A 7,929-nucleotide genomic window follows, 5' to 3' on the forward strand; every position below is an offset into this window, starting at 1 on the left:
TTATAGGAGTCCTGCACCCAGCTGGTTTATCTTTAGCTGGAGACCAACTGATGTCGCCTTGGGAAAGTACCATGGGTAAGGTTACAATTTATTTCTTATGATGCCATGAACATGTGCCAAAGTTGCAGGAGAAGACATATAGATCTGCTTGGCTGCAGAGTGGGAAAGTGCCAAAAGAGGTGGCTGCAGACCACGGGCAGTGACTGGTTGACATTGGAACGGGATATTCAGCACATAGGGTCGTCTGTTTTGATGCTGATAAGGAACTGAAGAGCAGTTCAGCCTGTTCAGCAGATGGATGTGTGCTGATAGCTTCAGTGCTCGTGCTGCCGTTGGAGCTCCAGCAGGAGGTGGGAGGGGATCGGAGGAGGCAGCTGTGTAGTACGAGTGTGATCCCTTTGCCTGTTGCCAAGGGCAGATGAAGGAAGAGCTCATGTACCTCTAAGACTAGCACTGATACGATCCTGTGACTTCCTTCCTCCAGCCTGCCAGCAGCAAGGTTTTATACAAATACTTGATTTTACCAGCACCTGGATTTTGCCCTCGGAAAATTCTGTTGCCTGGGAAGGCTCTTGCCTTTCCTAATTTCAAACGTACCTACAGTGATGGTATTCCACATAGTTCTTTTATTATTAAATAAATCCAGGATGTACATGCTGACAAACCAACGTTTGTTGCCATCGTCTAAAATGAAGGTTCTTTCTTTCCCGGGAAAGAACAACCTTGCCTGTGTGTTATAAACAAAAAGCCCAGCAAAATCCTGCCTGTTGGGGCTGAGATAATGACCAACTCCATCAAAACTGGAGAATATGATGATATTTAAAAATGCTACTGCTGAAAAGCTAGGCGCTGTTGAAGAAACCATTGCCTGAAGTGACATATGACCAGATCCAAATATAAATTAAAGGATGAACGGGTGTGAAGAGGGACAGCTGAGCCCTGCTGTGAAATGCAACCCTTTGTTCTGCAGCCACCTAACTCTGGAAATGTTTACCCTCTTGCAGCAGCACAGGTCTTGACCTGAAAGTTCTGGAGGCCATGGGAGTTATGTTTGTAGACAAATGTAGTGTGCTGGTTTTGGCTGGGATAGAGTTAATTTTCTTCATAGCAGCTAGTATGGGGCTGTGTTTTGGATTTGTGCTGAAAACAGTGTTGATAACACAGGGATCTTTTAGTTACTGCTGAGCAGTGCTGGCACAGAGTCAAGGCCTTTTCTGCTCCTCACCCCACCCCACCAGCGAGTAGGCTGGGGGTGCAAAGGAAGTTGTGAGGGGACAAGGCTGGGACAGCTGACCCCAACTGCCCAAAGGGCAATATATTCCTTACCATATGGTGTCATGCTCAGCACATGAAGCTGGGGAAGAAGGAGGAAAGGGGTATGTTCAGAGTGATGGTGTTTGTCTTCCCAAGTAACCGTTACGCGTGATGGAGCCCTGCTTTCCTGTAGATGGCTGAACACCTGCCTGCCCATGGGAAGGAGTGAGTGAATTCCTTGTTTTCCTTTGCTTGTGTGCGCGGCTTTTGCTTTACCTGTTGAACTGACTTTATCTCAACCCAGGAGTTTTCTCACTTTTACTCTTCTGATTCTCTCCCCCATTCTACCATGGGGGACTGAGTGAGCGGCTGCGTGGGGCTTAGTTGCTGGCTGGGGTTAAACCACAACATGTAGGTACATTCTGGTTGCAACAGGTTTGAGCAGTTTGGCATCAGCCTTGCCCCATGTCTCGAGGTGTTGGAAGGTAGGCGACCCACTCCTCGAGTCCCTGAGGGGCTTGGTCACACCACACCTAAAACTCTCTGTATGTCTCATCGCCTTTCAGAGGCACACAAAAAGTGCTTTTCTTGCTACAAGCAGTGTCTCCTGTATTCTCTGCCTCTGTGGCTATCTTCTTTATTTTCCCTAAAACAACCCTGTGAGCAGGGACTGAAGCACCCACCCATGTGCCCACAGGTGGTGTGAATCACAAACTTGAGTATCTAGTGTCTGCATTTCAGCATGTCCCCAGCCAAAGGGGGGGATGTATCGCAAGGTGAGCGCTCTTACTGTTTGACCAAAACCTGCCACATTTCATACGTATATAATCCTCCCCACCATTCCTGGGAAGGAGCCGCAGTGGCTCCGAGCTCTGTGCTGGTCTGTGTATTGCTGGGGACGGACCTGTACATCGCCATGAGGGAATCCGTCTGCTCAAGCTCAACCTTTATTCCTTGCTCCTCTCTGTATAAAGCCTATTGCACCTGTGTGCTAAAAGCAACAAGACTCTTTTAATTAAAAAAATACAGTAAGATGCCTTCCTTGAAGCATGACAAGGGATCTTTTGGTGGGGACCTGGTATGTGTTCCTCACGAGCTGGAGTTCAAGCTTCATCACATGTGACTGACTCTCACAAGGTCATGACACCATCAGTGACAGCTCTGATGGTCAAGGTAGGAGGCAGGCATTAAATCAACTGTGCTATGACAACTTCAGGGGTTTATGTTGATATGCAAGGCCAGGAATTACCAGGACTGGGTTTTCAGGCAGGGGAGTGGAATGGCAGGGCCCATAGATTTTTTTGTTAATCTCTTCAGCTACTTGCCTGTTTCAGCTGATTTACCCTTTTCTTCTTGCCCAAGCACTTGTGCATCACCTCCCTGTGGTTTAACAAAAAACCCCTGTGATTGAATCTTGATGGAAATTCTCGTACCTGTTAACACTTGCATTTTCCAGCCTGTGAACTGGAATTAGAGCTGCTCACGCTTGGAGGGTTGAGCAGGGCTGAACGTAGGTGGTTTACCTCCCTTTGGGGTCATCTGCCTGGTCATTCGTTTTCATAGCCTGCCTCTTGTGCTCGGGCCAAAACCAACTTGTTTCCAAGCGCCTACGTATGCCTTTGAGGAGAACAAAGCCTTCTTGTTCAGTGCAGCCACGCCTGCTCCCTCCTTGTGGGCAGCGAGGAGCCCTGGCCTTTGGAAAGAGCCGCTTCCAGTTGCACAGGATGGCTTTGGCACTGGTTGGGCACTGGAGCTGCTCGTTGGAAGGGGCCGCCAAGGGTCAACAGGAACATGATGGGCGAGTTGCAGAAAAACAAACTTTTTTGTTTTCCATCTTTCTGACAATGGAAAACTAGAAATACAAGCAGGCACTGCAGTGCTAAGCATTGCACCCTTCCTTCTCAGGGGTCTTTGCTTTCCTGCTGTAGCGAAAACAATTATTCTGTAGCTCAAGGAAGTCTTAAGCCCCAAGCTTGGGCCTTTAGTACGTAAGCCAGTCCTGAGAGGGAAGCAGAAACAAGGTTCCCTGCAGATTTCTCCCTTTCTCCAGCCTGTTTCTACCTGATCTCAGCTTAAAAAAAGCACATTTTGTACAAGCTGGAGTTATCCCCCAACCACCTCAGGCTAAGTTAGAAGATGAGAGAATGCGAGGACCCGGTGGAGCTGATAGAGAAGCTGTGATAGGAGTTTTTTCCTCTGCAAGAGCTGGATTGTTGCTCATCATTTTTTCCCTTGCATCCCTTTTAGTTCTGCCTCCTTTGTTTTGGGCCATCAATATGTTTTGGTTTTTTTATGCTGTTTTACTCAGTTCTCTTCCTCTGTGCTGCGCTGGGCTGCGGTGTCTCTCTGGCTGCTTCTTGAGGCTGACCAGCTGGAGAAGTTCAGGTGGAAATGGTTTGTGTCCAAGTGATGTGAAGGCATTTGCTGCAGGGCTAAGAGGCTGCAGCAAAAAAACATGACAAAAGGACTTGGGGAAATGAGGGATATGGTGGGGAGGAGGTTTGGGACAAGCCTGGGACAGGCCTGGAGGGGAATGAGACTAGGACTTTGGTGGTGGGCTGGAAAAGGCAGGCATATACATGCATCTTGTTTGAAATATCCAAGTGCAGCCTTAGGAATGCCTCTGCAGCAGGAGAGCAGTTGCCAGGATTGACCCTCTTTAGCACCGCGTGCCTGGGCCTTTCATGCTGCTGTAACGTAAATGACCACGAAATACCTCAGCAAAAATTTTTGGCCAGCTTCTCCTTTCCCCCAAGGAGAGCAGATGCTCATGAGAAGCAGTTGGTGTTGGCGTTGGCATTGCCAATGGCAGTCAGGGCTTGGCATTGCTGTACCTGCAGGAAAAGATCAGGACGTAGGTCCGGGGCAGTTTTATGACCCCTCTGTGCTGCTCTGTCGGGGAAAGATGTTTGCAGGTTATTGTAGTTGGTTGTATCATGCCTTTTTTTATGCCAAATCTTCAAAAAGAAAGAAGGGTTGGTTTGTTCTAGCAGTTGAGTATCGAGATTACTGTGAGCATTTTCAGTTTTATGGCTGGTGGAGAGGTCTGCGGTTCTTTTTAAGCAAGTCCTTTCCTGTTCGTAGAGGTAGTTAATCAGGACAGATCACGGCTTAGCTCAAAACCCCCAGGGATTTTCCTCTGTGTGGTCATGAGGGTCTGAAGCCTGTCACCGTTTCTCCTGTCTGGTTTTATCAGGCTTGATTTCTAAGCCTACTTTTCCTCCCAGATGGGCTGTCCCTCGTGTCACCAGCTAGCAGTTCATGCCGGCTTGTCCCGGGGTCTGGCTGCTGCTCAGAAGTGGCTAGATGAATGTCAGTTTGTAGCTCTGCAGCTCGGGGAGGCACTTGGGGGGGTATCCTGGGCTGGAACCTCCTGCTGCAAAGGGACAGTCCCAGGCATTGCCTATGACGGCTCACACTCAGGCTGCATTAGAAATGTCAATGATTTTTGATACCTGGATACCAAAAGAGATGTCCCCATGCCCGACAGCAGATCTGGAGGTTCACAGATAAGAGATGCTGCATTTTACACCGTGGTATAAAAGCAAATGCGGTGAAGTGGTCCATGAAAGCAGCACCAAGGAGGGCTCCCTGTGTTCAGTAAATGCAGATTGGGCTTTTCTTCCAGCTGAGCCTCAGGAAGGCATCTCACATTTGCAGGACTGGAAATGAGAAGCGGGCATGTAGCCCCATCTAGTGCTTTGGCCTGAATCATGCTGCTTAGCCGTGATGTGCACAGGCTGTGGCCGAAGTTCTCCTCCAGCTGCGATGCACCATTCTGAAGGATCAAAACAAGAAAAATCCTTAACCACTAATGCAACGCGTGTGGGCTGGGTGCTGGAAGGTAAGCCTGAAGTGAAGGCCATGGGAATGAACTGTTTTCCTTGCTCAGCACACAAATGGAGCTCAAGATAAGGACTTTTATCCCATGGCTGGGTATTAAATACAGTCAGCTGTTGGGCCAGCCACAGTGCAGCAAAGGATGCAACCCAAGGTGGCAAGTAACCTACACCCAGGCCTGGCACTCTCCAAGAGGAGCCAAGTGGTTTTTTTAATCAGATAATGTTTTCTTGGATTGTAAATTCAGTTTCTTTCATCTGTGTGGGCATGGACATAGCAAAACCTGCATATAATAATATTTCTAAATTACTTTTCCTCAAAGTATCCATCAATGGTGCTGGACCAAGGTGGGGGTATCTGAGAGCTGCTAAAGGACCTGGGTGTCCGACTCTGCACCTGTGTGTTCCTTGCCTGGGACAAATCGGCCTAAATTGGGCATCCAAAGAGCAGCTGGGAGCAGAGGGTAGGTGCAAGATGGGTTGTAGAGCTCTTAGGTAGGAGGGGTGTAAAGTGACAACCAAGGCATGCAATAATGGGGCTTTCTCCCCGTCTTGTAGTGGGTTTGTGTGTGATGTTTGGTAGTTCATCTGGTGACAAGCCCGTTTCTCTACAGAAATGTTTCTGAGGGTGGTGGCTCTTGGTGTGGAACATGTTCTCACAGCAAGCAAGGTGCGGACCAAGGGCACAGCTGTAGCAAAGCCATCTGAAGAGGTGGGACATGCTACATGGGTTGGAGGGAGGAGAGCTGATGTCCCCATTCCTACTCACTGTGTCCCCACTCTGTGCCCCCACAGACACAAGTATGTGTCTTCTGAGCAGAGCATCACACTCGACTTTAGTGCTGGTGGCACTCAGGTGGTCAGAATACAGCACCAGTCCTGGATCTACTGCCCACACGTGGAGAAAAATAATTGTGGGTCTTCACACTCTGCATAGAGCTATTTAGGTTTGTCCCTCCTTTATTTATTTTTGTTCCTCTGGTGGTTGCAGGGAAAATAGGTGGGAGAGACCACTTAGTGATTTGAGATGTTTGTATTTTATTCCCCCCCTAATGTTTAAGAGCATTTGGGAAAAGGGAATTTTTCCTATTCCCTCAGCCCAGTCCAGCATCCTGAGGCCTGGAAGGGGCAGGCTGGGGAGTGTTTGCAGGTTGCATGGACAGGGAAAGTCGCTGCTCAGCTGTGACACTGCTGCTCCGCGCACCAGCAGTGCAGAGGGAAAAGCTCTCTTTGTGTTTGAGGTTGGTGAAGACGAAGTGTGGAGCTCGCCTGCCAAGGTAGAAACTCATCAGACCTCTTGGGAACAGTCCAAAAAAATACCACTGCCTTTACCAGAAACCCTGACCCTCTGAGGGTCCAACACAGTATTTTGGAGATAAGTCAAGGTCTCTGCCACCTCCTGCCCTGACCCTGCTTTGTGCTGCTTCTGAAGAACCACCTCATGGTCTTGATTGGCCAGATCTGATGGTCCTTACCCACATGTGGAGGAGTGTCCTTGCTTCCCTCCACAAGCTCAAGCCTCTCCCGTGCTCTGGGAACCGTGGCGTTAGGCACTGAGTCACGGAGCAGCAGAGATGCTGCGGTGCTGAGCTGCCTCCCTACCACCTTGCAGGGCCTTTTGGAAGGCAGATGCCCCAGGTGCAGCCCAGCACAGGGCCCTTCCCCGGGCTCAGAAATGAGCTCTCCTTTGTATGCAGCATAATTGGCTCTTGGCTCAGTGGTTGCACCCATGAGCCCTGCAGAAATGACCTCAAAGGGGTCTCAGCCCTTTGGCTGCCAACCTGGAGCCCTGGCTATGGCTGGAGGCAGAACCATGGGCTGCCCAGATGATCTGTTCTCTGAGGATTCACGAAGCACTGGGGTTTGGTATCATTTGAAGGAATCTCCCCTTTATTTTATTCCCTTTCAGCATGAGAAAGTGGAAGAAGGCACTTGAGAGAGAGAGGTTTTATGATGCATCTTCATTCCTCTGGGTGTGGGAGTGCACAGGCAGGATTACTGATGCCTCCTGCTGCAGCCTCCATGGACGTACAGGCTGTTGCTCACAATTCCCAGACGTTTGTATGCAGCAGGAATCTTCTGGATCTGAGGAAAGCTGAGATTTGTCTGCATGGGAAAGTCTCCGCAGCCATAACGGACGGGACAACAGTGATGCGTGTAAAATCCTCAGCTGCCCTGGCTTTAACCCAGGACACTGGGAATTGTGCTCAAGTTTGTTCCTTGCTTTGAAGCATGTAATTGATGAGCTAGAGCTCATTTGATGGTGGCTAATGTTGCAGCTCATCTCCGTGCTGATGCCTCTCTGTGTGAGATGGTTTCAGCAGACTGCTTATGCTACAGGCAAATGAGGAGGGGATCAGGACTGAGCCCTGGGAACAGTCTGAGCCCATGAGTTTGTAGTGATGAGTCAGTCTTGATCTGTCACGGATGCGTCTCCTGTGTTGGGTACTCACAGTGAGTGCTGTTCAAGAGAAGACTTGAGATCAATAGTGTTTCCTGGTTCTCTGCTGTGAAGTTGTCATAGTCACAGAGGTCATTGTCCTCGTTTCAGCTGGGATAGAGTTAATTTTCTTCCTAGTAGCTGGTATAGTGCTGTGGTTTGGATTTAGTCTGGGAATAATGTTGATAGCACACTGATGGTTTAGTTGTTGCTAAGTAGTGCTTACACTGGTCAAGGACTTTTCAGCTTCCCATGCTCTGCCAGGTGCACAAGAAGCTGGGAGGGGGCACAGCCAAACTGGCCAAAGGGCTATTCCATACCATAAGACATCATGCTCAGTATAGAAACTGGGGGGACTTGGCCGGGGGACAGCGATCGCTGCTCGGGGACTGGCTG

General features: G+C 49.3%; 1 long non-coding RNA gene across 1 annotated transcript; it reads left to right on the forward strand.

Moving 5' to 3' along the window:
• Nucleotides 1-4,449: 4,449 nt before the first annotated feature.
• Nucleotides 4,450-5,791, forward strand: LOC142408582 (uncharacterized). Its single transcript, XR_012775345.1, has 3 exons — nt 4,450-5,098; nt 5,417-5,557; nt 5,708-5,791. It is a non-coding gene; the product is annotated as an uncharacterized LOC142408582 (long non-coding RNA).
• Nucleotides 5,792-7,929: the final 2,138 nt, after the last annotated feature.

Source organism: Mycteria americana, chromosome 4, assembly GCF_035582795.1.
Source record: "Mycteria americana isolate JAX WOST 10 ecotype Jacksonville Zoo and Gardens chromosome 4, USCA_MyAme_1.0, whole genome shotgun sequence".
NCBI classification, from domain to species: domain Eukaryota; kingdom Metazoa; phylum Chordata; class Aves; order Ciconiiformes; family Ciconiidae; genus Mycteria; species Mycteria americana.